Raw genomic sequence first — 13,512 nt, 5'->3', positions numbered from 1 at the left:
ATTTGAGGCACCTCTATTTGCTTGAGGCTGCCTATTTTGCCATCCAGTAGCTTGCTGTCCACGGGCTGCATATGCATTTCCTGCACCTCTTCCTCGAAAATTTGATCTTCCTCTTCCACCTCTATTCCTTTGATTTGTGTAGAAGACACTATCCCTACTGTTTTTAGACCCACTGGAACTTGTATTAAGTCCAAGTTTCACTTCTTCATGCAAAAGAAGTGCTACAAGTTCATCAAAGTCAGGCTGCTCCTGATGCATTGAAATGGAAGTATCAAACTGCTTATATTCCTGTCCAAGTCCATGGAGGATAGTGGCTACCAAATCATCATCCTCAACTTCAGCTCCAATTGATCCTAGTTGTTCTGCAATGGATCTGATCTCACTGACATAGTCCTCAATAGACCTTCCATTTCTGGATATGTGGCTGAACTTTTGCTTCAGTTCTGTCTTTCTTGCATGAGTGACATGCCCATAATTCTTCATCAATAAGTCCCAAGCAGCTTTTGGGGAAGTACAATTTGCAATTTGCATAGCCTTTGTGTCTGACACACATAGAGACAACCAATGCAAGACCTTGCTGGCCTTTTCCAACCAAGTCCTGTGTGCCTTCAACTGATCCTGTGTTGGAGGCCTATCTTCCGGTAGCTTAGGTTCATCTTCAAGACCTGTGACTAGGTCCCAATAGCCTCTTCCAATTAAAAAATTAGACATCCTGAATTTCCATAGAACGAAATTGTTATAGTCCAGCTTCTCACCAACTATCTGAGTGATAGTATCCTTCTCTCCTGTGTTTGCCATTTTAAAGCCTTAAGTTTTGCAAAACCAGTTAATTTTCCAAAAATGCCAGCAGGCAATACGCTTCCATGATCTGTAGTACAACCAGTTTTTTTATTGTAAAACTGCAACAATAACCACTATTGCATTTTCAGATAGTACATGTCTTTTATTCCCATTTAACTGCAATTACAATGCATCAACACCTTTGCATTCCAATGTGATATGATTACTGCAATTCTTGGCAAGGAGGCTATTGTATGTTTGTTCAGCCCATATATGCATCAACAATGGGTCTGTAGCCACTGCACCTGCAGATATTACCCACTGTGGCAGATTTGCAAGTATCCGTATTTAAAGTGCCAGACTGAGCACTGTTCAGCCAAGCATACATGACATGTATATTTCAAGTGTGCACTGAGAACCATGAGAAAAAACTGCAATTCTTTCTTGCTCTGCATTCTTCTCTGAGTTCCTCTGCTCTTTCTTCCCTTCTCCCCAGAATGCAGAACGCGGAAGCTCTAGCTTCACAGATCTTTAACGGCCTTCCGTGAGAACGGTGCCCTTTGGGCTTACTAGTTTACCCTTTAGAGTTGCTTTGTCCGGAAGGTAACGACCTGTAATAAAACGAGCTGACAGCTGTGCAGCAACAACCAACGCTCTGTCCAGGATGCGAACACCATGATGATTCTCATATTTCTCTTTCAAACCTCAAAGTATGGTGATCATGTCAGCCACATTAGGCTCTGCAACATAAACCTACTGAAAATGCCTTTCAAATGCTGCACCTTTCTCAACATATTTACGGTATTCTTCAAGGGTAGTAGCTCCAATACATCTCAACTGCCCTCTACCAAGCATTGGCTTGAAAAGATTGGCTGCATCCATAGACCCTTCTGTGTGTCCTTAGCACATCACCACGAACAATCCTTTGCGCAAGGCCTTCAACAACAGCAGTCTTCCCTACGCCCGGCTCTCCAATGAGGACTGGATTGTTCTTTGTCCGCCTCGACAGTATGCGGATGACTCTACGCATCTCATCATCTCGACCAATGACAGGGTCGAGCTTCCCTGCCTGTTCTACCAGATCAACACCATAGGTCTTCAAAGCCTGGAAATTTGTATCCCCTGATGCATTTTCAACCTTGTTGGCCTCCCCGCGCGTCTTCTCGACCTCTGCCTTCACTCTGGCCACACTCAAACCCGCTTCTTGCAAGCAGTCACTGATCTGCGGGTCCTCCAGCAATCCAAGAATAAGCTGGTGGACAGCGAGGTGCGAGTCGCCGGTTTTCTTCTGTGCAGCCTGTGCACGCCTGATCAGGGCTTCCTTCTTAGTGTTGTCTCAACGCTTCTCACTCCTGTGCGTTGGGCTATCTCGAAAATGGTGGAGCTCTACCTTCTTCTCAGTCTACCCCTGAAAGACTTTGGGTTGATACCAAAGCAAACCTTCTTTGAGCAGTTTGCATCTTGCCAGGTGCCATTACTGCCAGAATCATTTTTTCAAAGAGTACAAGACGGCTGCATCCAGCTGCGGCAGACAAGTCACTGGAGCTTTTCGAAACGGGGGGTGATGTTGGATGATGGGTCAGAGATAGCAGCTGATGTTATAATACTAGGCACAGGCTATGATGGCAAAAAAGAAGCTCTGATACCATATTAAAGTTCAGAGAGAAAGAGAAGGAGACAAAGGCATAGGCAGCAGGGCAGCAGACATGCTCCCTGTTACTTCTTCTCCACATTATCCATCTACAGACACACACACAAGTCAACTGTATGTACCACACACTAAAAAGATCAACTGACCTAGATCTAATCATGGTTAAGTCAGTGTGACTTAACCTTATTCACTAAGGTAAACAAAATGAGCTTGAGTCTCAACAAAATTAGGGGAGAGATACATGTTAGCCCCTCTACTCATAAGGTATAGTCTCAACTCTGGTCCTCTAAAATGGCATTGATCAAGGTTTAAGATGAAATCCTAGCTAGTCAAGGATTTGACATTTTCATAATTGTAGGGCCTTGAAACAAAAATCTTGGCTCACTGAGACCACCCATCCATATAAAGGACCCATCATAGATTCCACCCTCCCATTCTCCTTGATGGTGTATTTTACTTATTTAATTATCTTAATATATTTATGTTTGATATGCAAAGATAAGTTCCTTAATTAGCCATTAACACTAGTTCCTCCATGTAATTTATTATCACAGATACAAAGACAATGTCAAACAATGCTTGAAAAGCAGTTGCAAAATAATGTATTTATCTTGCATCTTCTCCAAGGTGTAATGCCACCTTGGCATTTTGCCCCTGGATATTCAAACACCAGGATACTTATGTCTAAGTCCCATGGACATAATCTATATTCCAACCAAGGTCTTCCATAACCATTTATGTTTGGATATGTATCTCAATATATTTATGTTTGGACATGAGATCCATATCCAAACACCTAGATACTCATGTCCAAGTCACGTGGACATAATCTATAATCCACCAACTAGGGTCTTCCAACATCTAAAGACATTAGGCCATAGAGGTTTTCCAAGCCAATCCTATGCCCACTAAGGGGTGTCTAGAGCCTCCTTGACCTGCAAGTTGCCATAGGAGCAAACTAACATTCTGTGGTGGCCTTCATACCACTCAGCCTTTAGCTAGTGTATTGAATAGTACCCTTTTGATTTCTTTGCCTTCACATGCTGAGATCATGATGGTGATCCACAATTGCATCAAACCCTCATTCAATCCCTTGGAACTAGTACAACTCTCCCCCTTAGGGAGTTTTCCATTTTCAATCAAAGATAAGGAAAAAATAATGTCTTTGAGCTAATAAAAATAGTATTTTCCCTTAGCAAGAATAGCATATCTTCAAGTTGAAAATGAAATTCAAACAACACCCTTGGTATCCCACAAAGTTCAATAATCCTACTAATATTTAGTCAAGATAATGCATTTTCAAGCCTCTTCATATCACACAAATCTTTTCCCTTCTAGAGGTGTAACCTTAACTATGCATAGTATTTTTCTTATGATGACATGATGCATCTACCTTTACATCTAATTCAACCTTGGGGTCTCTAGGTCTCTTGTAGACTCACCTTATGCTTTAGAACATACTTCTAATGACTCTATAGTTGAGTTTTTTTTCCCTCTACTCCTTCCATGGTTTTTAGCAACAATGTGAGGCATGGATTTTTATTCTCTAGCCCCTTACATGGATTTTTAGCAACAATGTAAAGCATTTTTTTCTAACTCTTGCCAGGCAATCCGACCATGCTTCTTCAAGAGATATTCTACATCATATCTTTCTTTTCAGGATTTACATGATATCATGATACTCAAAACTTAGGACCTTTAGGTTCTTTCCCTTGACATCACACTTACAAGTGGCCGTTATAAAATATCAATTCGTGTTTTGGGAAAGTTAGCCTATATAAGCAACCCATGGGTTTGCAAGGTTTCCATTCTCTACCATTTGTATATTTAGGATAATTTCAACTTCATATTACTAAGTGCTTTTACATGGATCAACTTCATATTACTAAGTGCTTTTACATGGATCACTTTGGTAAATTATGCTCTCAAAGACATTACATAATAATGGAGCATTTTTGTGAGATAATTTTAGCACATAATTATTCTAAATAAATATAACTTGCTTCACAATCTTCATAGAACAACTTCTTAAGAAACATATCAAACCATAGACTTAAGGTGGAGTGCTTATCATGGTTACAACCTTATGTCATCCTACTTCAGAAGCACCCTTCTTGATTGCCATTTGTTCCATCTTTGCCTTGGACCTTGTACTTGATCCTTTTGATAGTACAAAGTATCTCACTTGACTTTCTATCTCTTCCCCTATATCTCTCTCCTGTCAAACACCCATTTCCATTTATGCAGGGGAATTAGCCAACAATTTGATGCATCTAGTATAGGGGCATGAGTGGCCCATCCCTTAGTCTAGGTTTTCTAAGGGTTTCAATGAGGATCCTTCTTCAAAACCAAGTATCTCTATCATCTTATCTATTGTTGTCTATTGCTTTATGTTTTGAGAGGAAGGGGTAGGGATCACTTATGTATCATTTTCCATGGACTTGAGACCAATACTTGGGCTAGGGATTGATTAACCTTGCTAAATGGGATGCCTTGATTGCTAATTTCTTGTTTAAGGGCACTCAAAGGATGAACTTGGATGTCATTCTTGTTAGCTTGATAGTCAATAGGAGGTTGCCTTTCTTTTGTAAGGCAGCTAGCCTAGATCGGAGTGTTCAATTTGATTTCTTATCATGATAAGTTCCTCTAGTGAGTGAGGGATTGGGCTTTGAGTGTAGCTTATGGGCTGAAATTTGTTGCAAGTACCATCATTAAAAGAAGTTCAATAATAATTGTGCTAGAAGATACTTGTCACCTTGCGAGGATCTAGTAGGTTCTGAGGTTCAACAAAAGCCTAAGGCCAATGCTCAATCTTCTTTGAGATGAAACCTAGCCATGGGTTTGTAAGCAGACAAGGAAAAAAATCATAAATTTTGTGTGTTACCTTGCAAGATTCTGGTAGGTTCTTGGATTTGAGTCACTGATACCTTGATCTCCTAAGGGTGCTATATCATAAGAAATTTCCAATGAGCCATCCCTACTAAGAAAAGGAACAAAAAACATATATACATGATGATGGGCTAGTGAACAAATTCATAATAGGGATACTAGGCTCAGTGTTTTTATCTTTTGGCATTAGCAGGTCCTAAGTGGTAGGGACTCAACCTGAACCTATTGCTAGTGCTTGTGAGCCTTATGTGAGGTTGGGTTGTCCCTCATGTGTTTGTTTGACTAGGCTAGGATGCCATTTGGGTCACCTCATGAGTGTTTGAGAGCAAGGATAGTTACTGAGTATTGTTTCCTTTTGAGGACCCTCATCTCTTGGTTCTAGTCTTGGCCATCAGATCCATGGTTTGTGGGGATGAATGTTTAATCATTTCTACCTTCTATAGTTGTCTCTTGGCCTATCAAGTACAATTTCTCATTTTGTGTTGTGTTGGTAGGTTTTGCTCATTGTTTTAGGTTGCCCTATCCCATGGTCACCAATGAGAGGTAATTTTAAGAGTAAAATTTAAGTCATTCTACAAGAGATGGGAGTGGTTTTTGAAGATTCAAAGCCCAAAATTCCAAAAAGAAGTCTCACATCTAGTCTAGTTCACAAGGCCTGTGGCATTTTAAAGCCAAAGGTGAAATAAAGCACAAAGTCAAGTTTGCAAGCAACAAATAAGAAAGTATCCAACCATGATATTTGCATAAAATCTATGCCTTTGGATGTCAAATGCATGTAAAATGAAGTTTGAGATAAAAAGGGTGGGAGACCAATATATAATCAATATATAGCCAAATTTCTAAGGTATTGAGAGCAGAATCTAGGTGACGGGAAGTGCTTAAAAATAGCAAAAAATTATGAATATCAAGGGAAAAATATTCACCGTCAAAGGCGGCGGCTCGATCTAGGACGATTTTAAGCGCCAAAGTGCTTTAAAGGCGCCCGAGCGACACTTGTTGATTTTTCATAATTTTTCAGACAGTCGTGCGGGTTGACACGAGCTACTGGCCAATGCGGGATGCTAAGCCGGACGCCCAGGATTTTTCAGAGCTCGATTCCGAGTCCGGACGGGGAAATGGCCAAGACACCGGTCAAGATACGAAGGGGTGGACAAAATTTGGCCAAAATGGGCAAGTGACCTTTGGGAGCCCAAAACATTTAAATGTAGCATGAAAGTTTCATGCATAGGAGGAGATGAAATCGTGGAGAGAAGGCGTGGCTGTAGGCGCTGAAAAATGCGCTATGGAGATGGAGGAGCATCATGCTGCCTGCAAACAACCCCTACAGATGAGCATTGCCCTTCATTCCCCTCTGAATCCTGACTCTATCGCCGCCCTTCGCCCGTCGAATGATGCCCTCTTTGAAGATCTCTGATTTCAGTCTTTCTCTCTCCTCCCTCTCTCTCTTCTAAAGGCAAGTTCATGTGGGAAGAAGAAGGAAGAAGAAAGAATGATGGAGGCTTGTCCGGCATGGATCGGATTGCTCCACGGGCTGGAAATGGTGATTGGTGATTATGCTGGACATGAAGTGCTGCTGATTTCCAAATCTACAGCCATGGACATAAAACCCAAAACACGCAAATAAGCGGTAATTCAAAATTTTCAAAGGAAATTTGAGATTCTATGGCTTTTGATTGATGAAATGTTGTTCATGTGGGATAAAAATTGTTCATGTTGCTGTTTTCTATGGGTCCTTGCTGGTCATAATCAAAAAATCAGAAAACTATGCATTTTGTGGTTCAAGATAATATGCTAAAACACGAAAAACATGAAAAATCAAGGGAAAATGATGGGTTTTGGCATAAAAATGGGGAAGTAAATAGGAACATCAACTAAACTTTCATTTTTCTGCAAGAAGGAACTAAGGGCCACAGCCCATAACCTGTTTTGAATTTTTAGTAATTAAATAATGCAGGAAAATAAGGGAAAATACAAGAAAAGGGTGGAAAAACCCTAAAAAATAGGGAAAAAATACATTTTGGGTTCCGAAAAATAAGGATAAATAAGAGCAATGTTTGTGAATGCTTGTGGGGACCGAAGCATGAGGATTTTCCTCAGTTCAACCCCACCTTCTTGTTCTAGTGTGGTTTTTTCCGCTTTCTACACATAAAATGATGTCAAAATACCCTATAAACCTATCCAATGATGCACTATTTAAACGGGGAAGGGTAGAGGAGTTGAAATATGTCTAAATGCCGTGTGAAATGATGGGAAAGTTGCTGATTTCTATGCATAGCATTTAGGACGGATGATAATTAAAGTTAAGAGCTTAGTAGCACGAGGATTACCTCGGTGCTAAGCCCATGCAACGAAGCACGAACGGCAGTTGGAAACCATTAAAAGGATGTTTTTGCACTTGTGCACGATACTGTTTTACTAAATGTTTGAGCACTAGGCATCCACCAAATGCATGGAGCATGAAAAAGAATTTAAAAGTATCAGTGATCAGCTCCTGGACATGCATTGCAATTGGTTTATGAGGACATGACCTACGTTGAGAGGCAGTGAGATACCCATGCTGTAGGCTAGTCGTGGGATCCTAAAGGGGAAATCAAGTAAGGACAATGGTACATTCCTGGACACGCTTATTGGGTACCTTGAGCGACATTTGTGCGAAATGTCTAAATGTTGAGCGACGCATCGAGGGGCCAATCCCCAAGGTGTAGGAGAGTCGCAGAGGGTTGACGGCATTCAGCCGTAGGAGGAACCCCATGTGTATGTGATTCGAGCCTTTTGGCTATGTGAAAGGGACTCCCTCTGAGGAGTAGTGGGCTAGGATCAGTTGGACTACAACGTATTACAAACGCAATGTTTAGGAAGGCAGAGATTTTGATAGACGCTCCTGGCCGCGAGGCCGAGGGGTTGTCTTGTGCGTAGTGACGAGGTCGGGCTAGTGCATGAGCCAGTGCCGGCCCGTTTTTTGGTCCATCAGGTATATATGGCTAAAAATCAAAATACATAATCATGGGCCTCATTTTGTGGATGTTCTCTCCATGATTCTCAACCAATTGAACCATTTGATGACATAAATGGAGGCTACTCATCAAGGGCTTCGGTCATCCTGTATTAATATCATAGGGTGAGATGAATGATTTTAAAATTAGAGATTTCAATATTTCTCTCTCATCTTTGTTTTAGTCTTTCTCTCTCCTCCTCTTCTACACACATAATGCTTGTTTTTGTGAGACAAGAGGGATGGGACTGTGAGTGGGAGAGACGAATGGGGTGTGATAAAGAATAATATGCACCCATTTCTAACTAATGTGGGAGTGTTTCCAAGAGTGTTAGTGTCTTGTATGAGTGTCACTAGCCTTGCTTATTACATGAATCAACAAGTGCATCACAGTGTGGAAGTGTTCTATAAGTGTGTTAATTTTCATAGCAAATGATAGTGAAGAAAAAAACTATTTTAGAGGTAGAAAAATGAAGGCTATACCTAATTTTTAGCATGCTAAGGTTTTTGTTTACTTTTTTATTTTCTATTTAAGAAATATGTAAAAATAGAAAAAAAATAAAAAAATAGTTCAAAATAAAAAATAATAATAATTGAAAAAATACTCAAAATTGTATAAATTATCATAAAATATTAAAAAATCCATATACAACTTTGGAATTCACAAAAATGAAGGTTTCTATGCTCAAAAGAGGCATTTTGGTACCACAGGATTGGTTTCAAAGATGTTCCTCGTAATCTAAATGAACCCTTGAGTCACAAATCTAATAAATCTTAGTGAAATGTATTGTTTTTGATGTGTGTCATAAATAAGTTGTTTATGTGTTATATGTATGCTTAAGGGTAGCATGTTAGGAAGACTCATTGCCTTTGGGTTTGTGGAACAATGCTATAAAATCTAGATAAAAAGCATGGAAAAAATGGAAAGAATGTTTACTGCACATGCACTTTGGTTTTCACATTAAATATTCTTGAGCACACTTCACTCACATTATGCATTCTAGCATCCTTTTGCACACACTATTGCATTACAATTGTCTTTCATTGGCCAAGTGTGTGAGGATATCCAAGCTATTTATTTACAAGGGCCATAAGGGATTTGGATGAGAAAGAGTGGAATAAGAGGAGAAAATTTGTGAAAAAAGACAAGGATCGATATGTCAAATTCCAAACTGGTAGAGTACACTTATCTAGAGGTCATGACATTCAGCCAAGGAGGAGCCTATGTGGCGTATATGTGGTGTATTAGACAACAATTTGCGAGACACTCTTGCTTGGAGTTTGGGACATGCAATTAAGTAGTAGACCACATAATGTGGTATTTTTAGTGTCAAAAGAAGTCTTTTAGCTTATCATAAGTTTTTCATGGCCGTAGGGCCATGGGGGTTGATTGGTTGAGGTTCAATAGCAAGCCTAGAGAGTAAAAGAGACTTTCTTGGATCCATATTAGGTATTGATAGTTCTTTCTTTAACCATAACACCAATATCCAAGAAAATAAAATTATCTTGAAATGTAATAAGCTCTCTACTTGTAATATAACTACATGGTAGTGGATATTGTACATTGTCTTTGCAATTATTGTATCACTTTACAATTTGAGTGCTTGTAGATAATCATATATAACCAAAGTAGCATAGTAGAAGCTCAGGGGGTCCTAACCCATAGGTTCTATGATACAATTTATCCTACAAAATAATAACACCAAGAGATAACATGAGGATATCTCGATTCCTCTAAGATGTAACATCCTTGCCTTTGCATGTGAATAGGGCTTGGAGATTTAACTTAAGGCTAATTTTTTTTAAAAAATAAAAATAAAACTTAAATTTGATCATGCATTGCTAGTGGATGTCAATATCGCCATCCTTCTCCTTCCAGGTGGTGTTGTGACTACCACCACCACCTTTATGCTTATCATCATTGCAGTGATCACCACCCTCACCAGCCAATTGGCATCTCACTATTGCCATGCCTCAAACACCTAACATGACACCATGCAACCATACATGAAGCATTTGACATTAATGAGAACAAGGAGAGAAGAAAGGGATATCCCTCCCCCCTCTAAGGCTATAAAAGCCTTAATGCATTAGCATTGGGGAATAGTCCTTTGAATAATTGATACATTCCTCACATAGAGAGAGAGAGAGAGAGAGAGAGAGAGAGAGAGAGAGAGAGAGAGAGAGAGAGAGAGAGAGAGAGAGAGAGAGAGAGAGAGAGAGAGAGAGAGAGAGAGAGAGAGAGAGAGAGAGAGAATGAAGAGGGAGAGAGAGAAAAAGAGAAAGAGAGAGAAAGAGATAGAGAGAGGTAGAGACAGAGAATCTAGAGAAAGAAAAGAAATATTAATGTTTAAAAAAGGCCAATGTGACCAATGAGAAAAAGCCAAAGTACGTCTCTGTCCAATGTCATCTCATCATGGAAGTGAAAGAAAAATGCATCCTAGTATAAGGCTAACATCTAAATAACTCTTTGTCAATAAATTTAATTTATAAAATGTCTAGCTATAGTAGCTCCTCTCTAAATGTCGAGATTAACACATGATCCCAACCATTATGTGTACTAGGGTTGCCATGCTAATGGATTGAGGGGTGAGTCTCCTATGTCTCATAATGATGCCTTTGATTTGACTATAGTATGGGGCCCCTTAATCATCATCCAAATGGTCAAGGTCAGCATGCTTGACAAAGTGTAATGACCCTATTTGGTGTGACTCCAAAGCATGGACTAGGGGTAGTTTGGCAAGATTGATTCGTTTTTGTTGAGCTAGTAGTGCTTGTGGGGTCTGATCTATGAAAGAAATCCATCATTGCTCTCTGCTTAGGTCTCTCTAGGCAAGTTGGTCTCCTTTCTTGTGCCAAATCTCTTATTCATTCTTCTAGTGATCTACTCAAATCTAGCATTTCTAATCTATCACACACATAGCCATTGTGTATATATGTGAAATTTCCTATGCAAAGTGATATCTCGGGTTGGTAAGATATGGTGTAGCGCCTTTCATGTGTCCACAAGAGGCTGTAAAGGTTGAGATGGCATGATCCACTGCTATTCCTATCAGTCTCTTTGAGATCTCAAAGTTTTTGCTATTTGGTATTAATGATGATGATCTTATCACATAATATGCTGTACTTTCCCCTCACTTGTGGTTCAAATATGTCAAAGCATTTGATCCTAGGAACCATTGGATATGGCTAATCTATGTCCACTTGCTAGAGCTAATAAGTGTGTCTCATAGGTACTCACTTCTTTGTCTAGAGCCATCCCGTGTAGACCCACCTCATCTACATCAATCTCTTTGAACATGGCATCCTCATGTATACGATATATATATATATATATATATATATATATATATATATATATATATATATATATATATATATATATATATATATATATATATATATATATAGAATATGTGTGTGTGTGAAGAGAGAGAAAGAGGGAGAGGATAGGTTGGTAGGGTAGTAGAGAGAGAGAGAGAGAGAGAGAGAGAGAGAGAGAGAGAGAGAGAGAGAGAGAGAGAGAGAGAGAGAGAGAGAGAGAGAGAGAGAGAGAGAGAGAGAGAGAGAGAGAGAGAGAGAGAGAGAGAGAGGGAGGGGGAAGGAGATCAAGAGAAACAGAAATATGTGATATCAAGAGAGAAAGTTGAAGGAAGGAAGGTGATGATAGAAGCTAAAGAAGAAAATAATGAATTCATGATCTTAAAGACTTCTTCTCATTGACACACACTTTATCTCTTTATCATTGTAGGTGGTAATGAAGATAAGAAGAGGTGAAGAAGCTCAAAGAAGGCCAAGACTTCAAGCTAGGAGATGGTTCTTTTAAAGGAATTTAGGTGTTTTCTTGTCCCTTTTTTAATGGTGTGATTTATTTCTAGACATAATGAGTTCATTGCTAGTCATAATGAGTTCATAGGTCATGTCTTTAATACTTTAATACCTAAGCTAGTTTGCTAATACATAGAAATGATGGAGTTATCACTCATTAAAGTAAAGGTTACTCATGGGGATAGAATGAAGAGAATTATGCATGGATTGTGCACACTAAAGTGTTGAATCAATTCATGAGAAAGCTTTTGATATAAAGAAAAGCATAGAGATATATTATTTTAACATATGGCCTAAGTACTAGGAGAGTGACACGTATCGCTTTATGATTGTACTCTAAGGAAGAATAAGTTGTGAATTGCACCTCCTTTTGTGAAGTATTCAAAGAACATTGTTCTGGTTTGTTGAATTTTTCTTTTAGGATAAGGCTTATTATTTTGGGAAAGAGATAGTCTTCCTAGCCATAATTTGATCGATTCTTATGGATTATTTAGAACAATGATTCATATTGATATTATAGGGAAAAATTTGAAGTTGATAGGCTAGTTTCCTTGGTTGTATATTCTAAAAGGGTAAAAAAGAAAATGAGACTATATTCTATTATGGGCTTAGTTTGGTGAGCTAGCGCAAAGCCCATGCTCAAAGATTGATGCTAGATGAACACATAGGTGACCTTAGCCTACTCTAGGGACCCAAATCCTTATGGTTTATGGCTAAAATCTTCCATTGTGAAGTGGACTCAAGTGAATCTAGGCAACAAATCCCATGTTATTCTAAGGAGTATTGGGTAGCATTACTTAGGAATATCTCTTGATGGGCCACTAAAGTCATTTCACTGAGGGCTTCTCAATTGGGCACATTACACATAGTACTAGAATAAAATATTATGAGTGTAAGAGTAAATAACTTTGCATATGTTTGCTTGATTATTTCGTTTATGAATTTGAGAAAAAGAGAGCTTAAAAAACCATAAGGGAAAGTTCTAAATGTTTTAATCTTCGTTGCCAGTAGGTACTTTTTATAACCATGAATGCTTATCTCCAAGAAAAGAATTTTATCTTGAACCAAATCAAGCCACTTGAGTTCAACGGAAAGAGATCCAATGTTGAGACTAATGCTGAAGTCTAGATCAAAACCCTTGAAGATTATTTTGATGTGACAAGAATGAGCACAACTAACAAGGCTATGATTGCTGGGCTAAAACTGATAAGTGAGGCACACTTATAATGGAAGTAATAGTATTGGGAAAATGCTATCATTGAAACCCTTGTAAGCTAGGAAAATATTAAGAGGGATGTAAGATAGAGATATTTGCCATCTTCATATCGTATCATCAAGATAAACGAGTTCTTTTTCTTTCACTAGCTAAGGA

General features: G+C 39.0%; 1 pseudogene; it reads right to left on the bottom strand.

The window, feature by feature from the left end:
• Nucleotides 1-517: 517 nt before the first annotated feature.
• LOC148022167 (chaperone protein ClpB1 pseudogene) lies at nucleotides 518-2,255 on the bottom strand (annotated as a pseudogene).
• Nucleotides 2,256-13,512: the final 11,257 nt, after the last annotated feature.

Source organism: Lygodium microphyllum, chromosome 17, assembly GCF_053477565.2.
Source record: "Lygodium microphyllum isolate KBCC chromosome 17, Lygodium_microphyllum_v1.1.10, whole genome shotgun sequence".
In the NCBI taxonomy this organism is placed as follows: Eukaryota; Viridiplantae; Streptophyta; class Polypodiopsida; order Schizaeales; family Lygodiaceae; genus Lygodium; species Lygodium microphyllum.
This window is presented reverse-complemented; position numbering and strand designations above follow the sequence as displayed.